General features: G+C 45.6%; 2 protein-coding genes and 1 long non-coding RNA gene across 5 annotated transcripts in view; 2 read left to right on the forward strand and 1 right to left on the reverse strand.

Annotated features, from left to right (window-relative positions):
• Nucleotides 1-14,143, reverse strand: part of RPL18A (ribosomal protein L18a) — a 220,411-nt gene that overhangs the window by 136,366 nt on the left and 69,902 nt on the right. The window lies entirely within an intron of this gene.
• RASSF3 (Ras association domain family member 3) overlaps nt 1-14,143 on the forward strand; it is a 49,833-nt gene that overhangs the window by 17,474 nt on the left and 18,216 nt on the right.
• Nucleotides 3,438-5,381, forward strand: LOC118246747 (uncharacterized). The gene is made up of 3 exons (XR_004778218.2): nt 3,438-3,500; nt 4,453-4,546; nt 5,256-5,381. It is a non-coding gene; the product is annotated as an uncharacterized LOC118246747 (long non-coding RNA).

Raw genomic sequence — 14,143 nt, forward strand, 5'->3', positions numbered from 1 at the left:
GGGGAAGCTGAAAGTTGTTTGTGCATGGAACAAGTACAAGCATGGATGGCAGAAATACAGTTGGTTTTGTGCTGTCTCTGTCTGTGACAGGCAGAGCTTTGACTGTGGTGTGCAGCTGTTTCAAAGTCAGTTGTTGCTTGGGTGAAGAACACAAAAAGTGTCCCAATTTGCTGCTGGTGGTAGGATCTCAAAACAAGGCTGTCCATGTTTAGCTCTATTTTTTACAAAAGCAAGACTTTTGCAGTCCTTCCCTTCCTTCTCCTAAGCTTAGAACAACTTCATCGTCAGCGTCAGGGAATCCACTTGAGAGAAGCTTTATAGCCCCATACAAAGGGAAAGAATTTCAGTCTTGACTTGCCCCTTTGTAGCCATCCACGTGAAAGTCCCGTGCAGTTTATGACGAGGTCATGTGTGAGACCATAGGAAACCAGGCTTCAGCAGTTCATTTGCCTGCAAACCGCTTGCTTTTTTTGTTGCCCTTTAGCGGATACTGGAGGACTTTCCAGTATTAAATGGAGCTGATGCTATCCCTGACCTTGGGTCGCTTGAGTCAGAAAACGGTTTTAGAACAGCCTTGCCTTTTTAGAACAAAGGAGGACCTGAAAGTTTTGAAAAGTTCAGTAAATAACCCTGCGTTTCTGTGGCCAGCAGCAGCCCAGGCTGTTCGTGGAAGGGACCACAGCAGAACCATCTGAAATTTATGCTCCAGTGGCATCTCCAAGCCTCTGCCTCTGCTCCCTTCTGGTGCTAGATGATGGTGCGCCCTGTGGGTGCCAGTGGCCATGCTGCTTTGGGTTCGCTGCTTGTCTAGGGAAGAGCCAGCATCCCCCAGGTGTTGAGGTACTCTGCAGCACAGTCGTTCGGCACGCTTCTAGCTCTTGCCCCAGACAGTCCAGTGCCTGCCCAGTAGAGAAGGCAGCCTGCTTTTGAACTCAGTCTTGGTAATGCTCGTGGTAAATGAGTCTTGATGTTACGTTTTCCCCCATGCTTGTGTGTTTGTGCGGTGCAGAGGTTACCCCTTTCCCCCTCTCCCCTGCACTGGAGTGCTGCAGGACCCTGTGCTGGGCTGCTTTGGCCGGGAAGCTCGTGGGTTAGCTGTCCTCAGCAGCACGCTGCTTCTGGCAGGAGTATGAGTGCCTGCTTTCCGTTGACCGTTAAGATCACAAGGCAAAGATAAAAATGGACTGATACATCTTTAATGAGTTTATAAACCTCAAAGGATCCTGCTTTCTTTTAAAGCAGGCAGCTGGCTCTTGATTCTATGCTTTGGCTTTCCTTCGTTGCGTACTCCTCCCTGACTCTTTTATGTGATATTGGAGGTGATTTCCAATAAGGAGTGGGATTTAGGAATGGTTTTTGGAAGCAAGGTGGTTTGTTTCTACAGAAGTAATTCTCTGGAACAGCTCAGACTGGCAGTCCTCTGTGCTTGGAACAAGCCACGAGTACCTTTTGTGAAAAACCTGCGTGCAGGTCCTTTTCTCTGTGTATGGCAGAGACTGATGGACTGTTCATCAGACCACTTGCCTCCAGGTGAAGCAAACCTTGGAAAAGCCTGTGTTAGGAAAAACAGATCAAATCTGTCTTCCTCCTAATCATGCCAGTCTTTCCTAGTCTAAAGCGAAAGGAATGAAATGTCTTGGTCTTTGCAAATATCTGACCCGAGGAGACTTCATCGTTATTTTCTTTTTCACCCAGCAATTATGTAAGAGTGACGGGACTGAGAACTTTGCGGTTTATAAGCAAATATACAAAATGTTCTTCTGTTTAATGCAGTCTTTTATGTTTTAAAAGGAAAAAAAAATGATTTTAAAGTTCACAGATAACCTAGAGTTTAGTTGTAAGCAACAGCCACTGTGTCAGAGCAAAGGATGCTATTTTTTTCCTCCTCTTTGCTGCTTTTACCACTTCCATCTTTGGAAAACAGGATTCCTTTCGAGTTCTTTGTTATTGTAAGAGGCTGGTTACATGTCTTAGCTGGATCACGCAAATGACAATGTTTGTTCTTCGCAGCGAGATGTTAGGAAGCAAGTTGAATTCCTACCTTACTTTTAATTGTACTCTGGGGTAGCAGTAAACTGAGAAGCTGTTAAGGAAAGCTGCTGGATTTATAGTATCCGTAAAAATACCTCAAAACAGGAAAGCAGTTTTGAATAAAATAATAGAATATTCACGTTTGTCATCCAGCTGAATTTCAGTGTCTTCTGCATGCCTGCCCTTTATAGTCGTGCTTCCTTTCCCAGTGAGGATGTGTTGCTTTATTGTCACATCCAATCAGCTGCATGACTTTGATCCTTTACAGCAATATGTTTCATACTGCAGGGTGGCTTTTAAACACATCATTTAGAGGCAAATGCGTGAAGCACTGTAGGAAAATTTAAACGTTAAGTCCGATGAGGAAGATTTAATAAAGGCAATACTTGTGAATGCTGAAGCACAATCTGACACTTGCGGTTCTGTAATTTTAAAATACTCACTGGACAAGCATCTCCCTTGACTTGTTCCCGGTAGCAATTGTTTTTAATGTTAATAGTCAAAGACTGGACATGTAAGATTGCATTTACATTCGTTAAGAGTATGCCCTTCTGAGTAAGCATATGAAAGTTTTGGAATGCACAGAACTTGGTGACTTTGTAATGCCATGAAGGCACGTGGTCATCCATGTCATTTCGAGCAGGGGTTTTCCCATACTACCGTTCTTCACTGCGGGCTCCGAGTCAAAATTCGACTGGTGCTTATCTCATAGAAACCACAGCTGACCCTTGCAGGAGAGCCGGCGGTTCGCTGTGTTAGCTGGCTCTGGTTGCAGAGGAGATGTCTTCTGACTGCAGAAGCATTATGGACTAGCGTTGGCAGAAGCACACGCGCTTGGCTCCACTTCGGTGCAGAGGTAACCTGTGTAGGTTGTCAGCTCTGGGTGAAAAAAAATTAAAGCGTGTGTGTGTCCAAGTTGGAAGGTGCATGTTGAATTTCTGAGGCTGTCAGATGTCCTCTTTCAAAACCCACATAACTGTGTTTGAAATCCGGATTCCTTTCTGGAGCTGACCCTTATATTTAAACTTGTATATGCCGAGTTTTTGCCTTACTAATTTTCTCAGAGAGCATTTAAAAATGTTCTCTAGGTGCAGTATGGACTCTTCTCATACCACACAGTAACGTAAAGGATTCCAACAAGAACTAGGGTGTGTTGTCTTTCCAGTTTTGTGTGGAAATGCCTTTAACTTCTTGCTTTTATTGAAGCAACCAACCCAGTATCCATAAACCTTGCTTTAGGATATTTGGCTCACACTGCGTGAGTAGGTCAGGAAGTAAGTGATTGGGTAGAGCAGCCTGAAGCTGCTTAAACATCTTACACGCTGTCCGTGAACCAATTCCTGTGCTGCTTGGACCTTGTTTTGCTAACTTAGTGGGAAGCTGCGCTTGTTTTTCTCTTCCTCCAGATTTAATTTCCAAACAGGTTCGTGAGCCGAGGGACTGAATAGATGCGGAGAGCTGGGTGAGAGGTGAGACCTCGCGGTTAAAGGGAAGGGGAGTGACATACCTCATTTTTCCTTAAGAGCAGCAAGTTGTGGGGTTGTGTCGCACCGCCTAGGAAAACTTTACACTCTTGTTTGACCAAGTCTGGGTGATAACGCTGTAGTGTTTGCTCCATAAAGCAAATAAGAGCCGTTAAGAGCATGGTGTGATGTGAATCAGGGTCTGTGTCGTCCAATGTAAAACCGGTTCCTTCAACCCCTCACTTGGGCCAGTATGGCTTTTGGGGAGGCTCTAAGATCAGGGAACCTCAAGTCTGCAGGCATTCTCTTTCTTCTGAAAAGTTCCAGTGAGAGTGTGTCCTTTCCAGGAGTGACTTGCAGTGCACGCCTCAGTTGAAGCTCTAATGCATACCTAACGGATCCATCGAAGCATTTGTCATCTCAGCTAGTCAGACAGAGGAGAACTCTTAGCAAAATTAAGCTAGCAATTGGTAACATACTGAAAATAAGAGGAAATCTATCTTTTTATTTTAAAGCACAACCAAGCACAAATCGAGGTAAAGCTACCGTGTTTTCCATGTATTCACATTCACTTTTGCCACTGCAAGCGGCAGCTAATCGGAGAGAAAACGTGTTTCCTTGTTGAAATCTAACCATTCACTGCTCAGTACCCAGGAAATGTGTATTAGCAGGTAATCTACGCTATGCAGAAGTCACTCTTAGGCATGCAGAATTTGTCAGGCAAAGCTAGTTTAAGTATGTTTTGTGAAGTGTGAAGTGCACCCTAGTATCAAACATGCAGCAACTAATGGAGGTTTTTTTTTTTCCTGCATTGTTGCAGGCACACCATGTCATTAAACATAGCAGCCAGATTTCAAGGATTAACTTTCAAATTCAGAGTTTTTAGACTTTGCTGTGCAAATAAATGTTGTTACTGGTTTGTCTTTTATAGAAGGGATTAAAGGATTTTTTTCTTCAGTGTAACTGACAGCTCTCTGTGGTCTTGTGCCTTCCGAGGAAGTTCATGACAACTGCAAACGCTTGACACCTATGAAAATCAGGCTCCGTATCCTGTAAGTTCAGAAAAGCCTTTTCATATTCTGACCTGTTGAAGGTGATATTAGAATAAAAGGTTATTTGAAAAAAAGCATTTGAGGTCTGTAAGTCTCAAATTTAGCACTCTGTTTAGCTTATTCTTTTCAAAATGCTTCCTAAAATGGCCTAGCTATTGTGACAGGTACTTTCAAACAAAACGGACTTGGCAGCAGTGCTTTCTTCTGAACGTTTCACACGTAGCAATAGAAACAACCTCACTTTTGACTTGTCCTTTAATAAGAAGTTCCTCAGTGACACCTGATGGCTTCTTCCGAGGCATTTAGCAGGCACAGTATGTGCAGTCTAGAGGTGGTGGCTGCCTCCAGATATTTGAGGATGTTGGGTGAATTAAAGCACACCTTTGTAGGAAAAGAATCTGCTTTCCATTCCCTTCTTACCATGCAGTTCAAATCGCTCCAGGTTTTTAACTACAGAAGAGTGAAGTGCTTCTTTTTTTCCTTGGCTTTCACCAAGCGGGGAGAGACACACTCAGCTCTGTCTTTATTAGCTAGCAGCAGCTTTGCTGTTTTTCTGGTACCCTAGGTCACCAAGCTTTACTGCCTCTGGTTTTCTTTGTGCTTGGACTATTTTATGACCGAGAAAGCTCTGTAGCTTGACCTGACAGTCTGCTGACTTGTTGTAATCAGTTTTATTTTATCTCTGTTTCCTCTTTTGCTCCTTACGCAGTGTGAATAGTATCTTTAAAGAACAGAGGGTCGGAGTGCTGTTTTTGCAGGCTGCAGCTTACCTTCTGTGCGCTCCGAGAGTGCCCCACGAAGGGGCAGGAAGACAGCAGCTGCTGGAGGGAGATCAAAGGACGCTGTGCTGAACCAGACGGCGAGGCAAGCTGCAAGCAGAGGCAGAGCCTTCCCTGTGATGGGGCTGGGCTCTTGGAGAGCTGCAGCTCAGAGGTGTAGTGCTGCGTTTCTTTGCCTTCTCTCTGTAGCGAGCCCTTACCCAGAGCCGAGGAGAAGTATCTGTGTGACTAGTGAGCATTTACAGTGGGACACGACAGAAATGGCTTCCTGACCACATATTTAAGGCTGCGTTGGTTTGACTGTGCTAGCAGGCAGTTCTGTTTGACACGGCGGACCGCGTCCGTTGCAGTTTCATGAGAACACTGCAGCGGTGAAGCTCCTTGTTGGGAAGAGCCCATGCCGCAGGAACAGTGGCTCTGCTTGCCTTCAGCTCGCAGCAGCAGCCTTCACGACTCCTCCCCAGCCCTACTTGGCTGTTTTCGTGCTCCCCACAATGGTTTCTGCTCGCGCGTGTCTCGGGTGCAGCAGCCCTCAGCTTTTTCCACCGGGGCTCCCCCGGGCTCCCCCTCGGTGCTGGTGCCCTGACTCAGCCTGGGCTGGGTGCCTGCCTGCAGCTCAGCCCTTTCATCTCCTCCCTGCTTGCTTACTGACTCTCTGTGATCTCCGGCACCTCCCGCAGCCACTCCTTTCCCTTGTCAGATAACAGCCACTCGGGCGCTCCCCGTGCCGTTCCTGGCTCCCGGGCAGGTACTTGCTGCCCGGGGTACTCCCTGTAGCTGCTTCCTTCCCCCAAACACCATTGTTTCCATCTCGCTCCCCGTGGGGCAGGTCAGATGATCATCTGCACTTTCTTTCTAACACAAGGTATTTTGGGGACAACCGGCCGGTTTACGTGCGGGGAGTCTGTCTTTCTGAAGTTCTGCGTAGGAGGCCGCTGGTTTTTGCAACCAGGGGAATTGGAGGACCCTTCATTCACGTACAGTGTTGGTGCAGCCACATTGTAGGTTGAACACCTGCACTTGGGCTTCCCACCGTCCCCAGATCTGCCCCGAGGAGGCGGGCGAAGAGGCGATTGCTCTGTGGGTGGCTGAGAGATGGCCTTCACAACCCTGCCAGTAAAGCAAAATGTGTTAGGAGAAGCCTCTCCCGTGGGAGGAGGCTGTCCGAGTGCCCCACTCCTTCCTGCTCTAGGAGGAGGTGAAGTGTTTGAAACTCCCTGTGTCATTCCACAGGTGCTGTCACTTGGGTGGTGGCTGCGTTTCGCCTTGTGTCAGCGGGATGCCCCGCCTTTCTGACCGGCTGGCAGCTGTCCGGGACTGCGATATCCTCATGTGCGGTCCCCTTTTTACTTCACTGCAGTTCGGGAAAAGTTCATGTTCCATCATCTCCCCATGCATGCCTCAGCCCAAGGGTTTTCTGTGGGAAAATAGCAAAATCAGGGCAATGGCAGGACTTGCAAAATGCTGAGAAACGCTTACTGGCTCTGCAAGATGCAGCAGGACACGTTTCCTCCGTTGTATCTAATTCCCCGGGATGTAGCTGTGTGTTTGTGCTGCTCAAGGCAGAATTCTCTGAATCGTACAAGAGAGGCCAGCGAGAGGAGTAGTAGCATGCCTTGGGGGATTGTATGGTTTAAAATACATCTCTGCTATAAATTGCAACAGATGGCAGTGGGACTCTTTGAGGTGGAATTTTATTCCAATAGGCCTTTCAAACAACTTTTTTTTTTTTTCCCCTCCAGCTTCCTCATCAATGCAAGCTTCTGGAAAAAATGTGAAAATGACAAAGGAAGTTTAACTTTTTTTTTGTTGGGTTGGTTTGCAGCTTCAAGTGAAAGGTCATAGGAACTTCAGCTCTGTGGTGCCAGATGTAGAGCTTTGCCTCTACCAGTACTGCTCTGTTTTATTACCAAGGCTAGGGAAATGTTGTAAATGGCAAGTGTGCAAGTGGGTTTTTACAGAGTCTCTGTGTGTTTTCAGCTTGTGCAATGCATGGTGTTGGATCTGCATTCTCTTCTCTCATTAGTGTTCATTTCAGTGAGGAAAAGATCTGTATTGCAAGGGGTTTAACTCTGCTGATTAGCTGCAGGCTATGTGTTTGAAGAATTGTCTGAGGATCGCCCCACAAGCCAGGTTCTGGTCCTCCCAGTGCCCAGGAGTACAGAAGCTGTCCTGTTAGTTTCCAGCCAGTAATCTTTCCTCTGCTCAGGAAGGGTATCCTGTGCTGTTGGGTTCCTTGCAGTATCTCATTACCCCATGAAACTTGAATGCGGTCTTGAACTCTTGACCAGACACCTTATCTGCTCGTGCTTTTCTTTATTATCCTTTTAAGTGGTGGTGTTGTTTGTTTGTTTGTTTTTGAATATCCCTTGCAGCAAGATGGATGGCAGTTCCACCACTTTTTCTTTGAGGTCACTCTTTATTTGGTCTCTCTTCTTGGATAAGGTCATATATATCATAGGCTTAACCTCCTACATTTCTCTTTGCTCTGTTCTGTGTGTTCAGACAGAAACGATGCCTTTAATTATTTTTTTGCTCTTTATGGAAGGCTGCTAATGCTTGCTGCAGTTGAATGGCAGGTTTTAGGAAAGATGAATTTGTCCTCCTAGAAGGCTGTGAACAGAAGTGGTAATTCTTGCTTTTCATTTTGCCCTGGCCAGATAGATTCATTCTCATGTTCCATAAGCGTGTAGGATTTGCAGATCTCTCCTGACCTGTCAAAATGAAAGCCAGCTGTAATAATTTCATATCTGCCTCTTGGGTTGAAACAAGATCTGGCTTCTGTGAAGGTTGTCATGTTACTTGGAGTGCCAGGCTTTCTTTGAGACAGTCAAGGTCTCGTTGGCCATTTTTTTTGTGTGTGTCTCAAACTAAGACCTCTGAACTGTTACTCTCTAAAATGTCTTCCATAAGCGTGGTGGATTTGCCCAACTTTCCCCAGACAGGGCCTGAGAAAAGTTGTGCTGCTGCCTTCCCTGCGGCCCTTCTAACAGAGCTCTGAAACAAGCTGGGGGGCTTTTTAACAGTAAAACACAACGACTTCAGATTCAAGACTCGTACCTGAAAAGTTGTTGACGAAACTTGAACAGGAGAGGGGAGAGTGGCCAAGTCTAGCTGAACTTGAGGTATCTCCCATCGTGTCTGCTGGTTGAAGGATGGCATGCTGAAAAACAGAGGAAGGCATCAGCAAGGATAAGGAAGCAATTACTAGATGTTTCATCAGAAATAACTGTGTGAGTATATATGTATATACTATGTATATAGTAAAGCAAGAAAACGTTTTCAAGACATTTTGTGAGGAAAAGCTAAATAAACTTCTTCTCCCAAGAGAGGCGCTCTCGAAAGAATTGTTTAAAACAGTTTGGTCTGCTGCAGTCTATTTTAAAGGGGGGGGGGGGAGGCAAAAAAACATCATCTCTGTTTGCAGTGTTTCATCTGGTCCTGTGGTTATTTTTTCATTCAAGCCCAAACTCCCACGTCTTTTAGTTTATCATAAATCTTTTGAGAATAAATGGTTGTTTAGAGGAATTCTTGGTGAGGTATGAGATATATATGCCAGGGCTTAGTCATGTACAGTCAAGTATAACTGTTCTCAGTGGCCTTAAGTGTACAGTTTCATCATAGTCTTCATAGTTTTTTGACAGATCCTAGCTCCATGGCACTCTTACCCTGGATTGGACATTCTAGGTAATAAAATAATTCTTAGTATAAATGACCACATTAAAGCGTGTGTTCGTTTATTTTTAAAAACGCAGGATAACTAAGTCAAGTTGTCACTGGCTTGGAAAAGCCAGAGTTATTCCTCCTCCTTGTCTCTCTGAGTTAGGTTACAGTCCTTAATTACGTTATTGCTTGCCAGCATCCCTCCCACAGACTCCTTCCCTCATCCAGGACGCAGAGTGTGTGGTGCTGATCTTGATGAGTCTTTCCCCTTCTCCTTATTGTGGAAGAGGTGGCATATGGCCATAAATTTCCTGCAAAGCACTCAAAGCTTGCTTTAAAAGAATTAATCATTTCAACATGGACTTTTTTATTATTATGGTATTTCACAAATGTTTGTGAACATGCCTTCCAATAATAACACGTTAACAGTTTCTTCCCATCTGCAAATGCACTACCACTCATGGTTCTGGCTTTAGGATGTCCATTTGGCGCTAGGGTTGAAATATGTGATTCCTGGCTATTCCTCCCCGCTCCGTGCAGATCTGTCTGGTTAGCCCAGCCGCGGTTCAGGACCCGCTGTGCCTGATGCAGCGATACAATTCCCTTTCCATCCTGGGAGGTGAAACATAGGGAACGTGTGAGTAGCCGTGCAAAGTCACAAAAGCAAGGTCTGCCTAGGCCAGCATCACGTCTGGCAATTGCTAACAGCAGATGCCAGGGGAAGAGTAGAAAAATAGGGCACACGCACATACGTACACAGTGGTGGTTTGCCAAAATATTTTTCCATCTTGCGGTCATTTGCAGTCTAGCTTATCTTTTGTGAATTATCCACTTGTTTCTGAACCTGTGCAAACTTGTAGCACCCCCAGTGTTCTGTGGCATGGGATTCCACAGGTTAACTGTGTTACACACTAAAAGCACCCCATCTTCCTGTGCTTTTTGTCTGCCTCTTGCTAACATCACTGGGTAGGATTCAGCTGAGCTGAAACACCTACGGGCAGGTGTGTGAGTGCATCTCAGCAGCACTGCTGGCAGAGGAGCTTGGAGAAATGCAGCTCGGCACCAAGTCAGCGTGTATGGGGTTGGATTCAGCTGCCTAAAGCAGAGGTATCCTGTGCCATTTTGGGTGCTGTGGGATGGGTATCCTGCCAGGCCTCTGGGTGCCACTTCGTGACTTGCAGGCATCTTGAGTGCAAAAGGCATTTCTGAATTACGGCACTTGGGTGAGAGGTGTCTCCTCCTGCCCAGTGCATCAGCTCGAACGAAAGTGAAACATTTGGGGTGTTTTGATACAGATCTGTGCACTCCTCTTGTTTTGTTCCCTCTTCTGTATAGGGAAAATGTCTTCTGATCTGGTACTTTCTGACTTAGGTCACAAGTCAGCTCCCCTAAAAGGAGAGAACCTGCCATTAGCGATCATCCGTGAGTATTTTTCTGCTTAAAACTCCATTTCTGGCCAGAGATGGGATCCCTTTCTGCTGAGCAGTATTTATCCGAGAGGTTCCTGCCTCCTTCGCTGGACTGCTTCCAGTTTCTGCAGTAAGGGACCTTGCAAACCGGGCTTTATTCCCAACCTCACAGTCACAGTTCCTTAATGAAGAATTGCCACAAAATACTTAAAATGCCTGTGTTTGCAAGTGCGTGAGGAAAACAGTATTATGTGGAGCGTGAAGAAAAACAATACTGTTTTTCTCAGTACCGTAAATGAATAAGCTTATTCTGAGGTTTTGTTTGGCTGTTAATGAAAACAAGTATAGCAGTGCCGCTCAGAAAGATCTGTGCGTTTACTGATTTATTTAAGCAGTAGGAGGTCCTTGAATTAAGCAACGCTTACAAACCACTGCCGTACACATCTCCTTCAGGATACGGTCCTGACTTCTTGTGCCTGTGCTACCTTTCCCCACAGGTTCCCTGTCATCCTTCTGGACTCCGTAGCTCTCCCTTGTTGGTCACAGCTGCTCCAGAGACACTAAACTGAATTTATGTTGCGGACTAAACAGCCTTTTCCTGCAGCTTTTCCCTCCGCTGTGACTGAGCAGCCTTGGCTGAAGTTTTGAGAGGGAGAAAATGTATTAATATGCAGTATTGTGAACCTTGGCTCAGGCATTTAGCACTGATCGAAGTTAAAATCAATTGAAAAATGTCTGCTACAGTTTTAGTCAATGTGTATTTATGCACTTGCTTTCATTTGTAGAGGTAGTGGTTTGTGATTTTTAAATAATGTCTTCTCAAATCACTGTTACAGCTCACGCCCAAGCGTCAAATTTGCATTTGTCCACAGAAAGCATCTTTTGTAGCTTTCCATAGCCCTATTTATAATGAAATGTACCTAAACCCATCACTTAGTGGTCATGTTCAAATTCGTGGTACAGGTGATAGCCTGCTCTTGCTCAGCACTTCACTCTCCAAGCATGTAATTAAAGACCGCTAGATTAAACGCTTCTCCTTGAACCTACGTGTGTGTTCATGGCAAAAATTGAAATGGTCTTCATTCCTGATTTGAGCGCAGGAGTGAAAAACACTGACTTTCCCCATCATCCAGCTGCAGAGAAAGTAAATTAGAGGCCTCTGAAGGGGCCAGGTGTCCCTTGGCAGCATTTTGATGGCTCTTGTTTCTAATAAGCAAGCTGCAGTTTCTAAGTCTGTCTGGGTGGGGGGAGGAGAGTTGCGTTCTGCTGTTTATAAACCTAAATGAGGATGGTTGTGCTCTCTCTTAGCTCCTCTTTCTTATGTTACTTTCTAGTTTTCAATCTTCCTACAGCGGATTTTTTCAGTGCTTTTTGTGCTCCAGAGCTACCAGGATCACGCAGTGATTTAAACTGCTTGGATCAAGACCCAGCTAACAGCGAGGTGCTGGGACGTGGTCAGACATCACGTTTTGCAAACAGCTGTTGTGGTGGAAGGCAGCCGTAGTCCTTTCTGCAGGAGTAGTTTTTCTGCAGTGAAGCAGGCAGATCTGGAAGATCTCACGGTGTTAGAAAAGTTGATGTGAAAATCTAGAATCCTATTGCCAGCATTCCTGATAATTCGGTATTTCAAAACATCCTCTTAAGCAGATATGTGGCACTTAACGTAAACCGAAGCGCAAGAATGCTGAGATTATGGTTGCAGAGGTAGTGTTTCTGTGCTACGTGTAACGTTTCAGAAAGGGTTTGCTAGGCCTGCTATGTACAGCTGATTTGCGAAACATTCCCAGGAATCTCCAGTTGTGCTGACGTTACTCTCAACCAGCAGGAACGTGCAGAAAGGTTGCAGGGAGGGTAGGAGCACTGGTTGGGAGGAATCCCGATAAGCACTTGATGACCGCAGTCCATGGCCGAGAGGGCTGGTACGGCAGCACCCGTGGGAGGACAGCCTCTGCCCCACCCAGGAGGTTGCAGAGCACATCACCTCTTGGAGCCGGCAGCTGGCCACTTACCTGTCACCAATATTACGTATTACTAGCACGGAATAAAATAATCCACTTCTGCGGTGAAAAACAGTCTGTTACCTACGTTATTGCAAAGTCTGAGCTAACAAAAACGACAGCGTGACTCCTTCCCCAGCAGCACGCCGGCCTGCTCACACGCGCAGGAATTCCCCTCAAAGCATTTTAAAATCAGATGGGGTGTGGGTGTCCTGCGTGGGCAGGGAAAGCGAAGAGCCATCGTCAATGGACACCTGGGATGTCCTGAGCAGGAAAGGAGCGTAGCTCCGTGGCTGGCTCGATTCTGTTGGAAAAGGTGAGCGTCTCTTGTCTAGACTTATCCTTCGTGGCTCCGGGTGCTCTGGGAAGCCGTGGCCCTAGAGCAGGCCCTGCTGGGCACCACCACTACCACCCACGACACCGTGAGTCCGTGGGAGGGTGGCTGGGAGCAGGTGTGCTTCCTTTCGAGTATAATTATGCGGCTGTGTAAAGCTGCTTGGGAGTACGAGTCTCCTTGTAGCACCAGCGGTGTCAGGATGGTGCTGGGTTTGATCAACGTCATTCCTTAGGACAGGAGTAAGCTTCATATGGCTTACTAGAAACGTGGCATTTCCCAGTCTGGTGAAGCCTGTAGGATGTTTGGGGCTCTTGTTATTTTTCCAATAATGTAAATTACTAAGACGTACCGCATTGAGAAATTGCATACAAAATGTGGCTTACTGAAGCAAAACCGGGAGGTGTGGTGGCATTGCAAGTTGTACTCCCCACAGCATTATCTTTTCTTAGGATCGCTTGCATCCTTTGTAGTTCGCTTGTTTATATTACCTCTGCTCTTTTTCTGAAATGCTGATTTTATAATACTACAGCCAGCTGCGGCTGGCTTCTTCCCACTTCGCTTCATAAAAAACATTTGATTAAAAGCACGTAATAAACTCCCTTTAAAGTCCCACTGTTTCCACACTTTGATGTTGGCATGTTATTTTTCAAAAAAAACAAAGCACAAACATGTCTTTCCTGTGTGCACACATGTGCTTCTGTGTGTGTCACCTTGGGATGTTCATGGAGCCTGTGTAAGCGACTACACTTATTTCATTACTAACAAATAATCCTAGTAAAGTACGGTTGCGTGAAAATCTACTGATTTTATTAGCACTTACAAATGAGTGGTCCTAATAGTCAAGGAACAGGTTCTGCCATCTTGAGGGAACTTTCTTAGGCCCAAGGATGCCTTGTAATTTATGTGTAAATGTGACACTTTTTACTACATTACTGTAACTTATAGCATTCATAATACAGGTCGCTGAGATGGAAATCATTGTTTGGATGCTAAATGAGTGCCTTTTTAAAACGTAAACCAAAATAAAACCAAAAAAAATACCAGCCAATGCTACCTGAATACTTGGTACTGTTCTGTTGTGTACAGCATGCGGGCCTGCTCCCTGCTCCATATTGTTATAATACGGTATCGCCTGGCCAAGATGTTGGGTAGGAAACAACAGTGTGTTCCTTTTCCCACATGCGAGCAGGTGTTACGGAAGAGTTTTTATGTGAACCTATAACCTTTGCTAATTTGGAGAGTTTCTGCAGTCAGGTTACACAGGGGAGCTACTGGTAGAAACCTGATCAATTTCAGTCTTCTGGCCAAACTGAACAAGCTTGGAAGAAGAAAAAAAATAAATATGTTTCTTAAAATTGTTACAGGTTTGGTTTGGGCCTGTAAGGCTGAGGTCCCTCACACAGGGCAAGCCT

The sequence above is a fragment of the Cygnus atratus genome, chromosome 1 (genome assembly GCF_013377495.2).
Source record: "Cygnus atratus isolate AKBS03 ecotype Queensland, Australia chromosome 1, CAtr_DNAZoo_HiC_assembly, whole genome shotgun sequence".
Taxonomy (NCBI): Eukaryota; Metazoa; Chordata; class Aves; order Anseriformes; family Anatidae; genus Cygnus; species Cygnus atratus.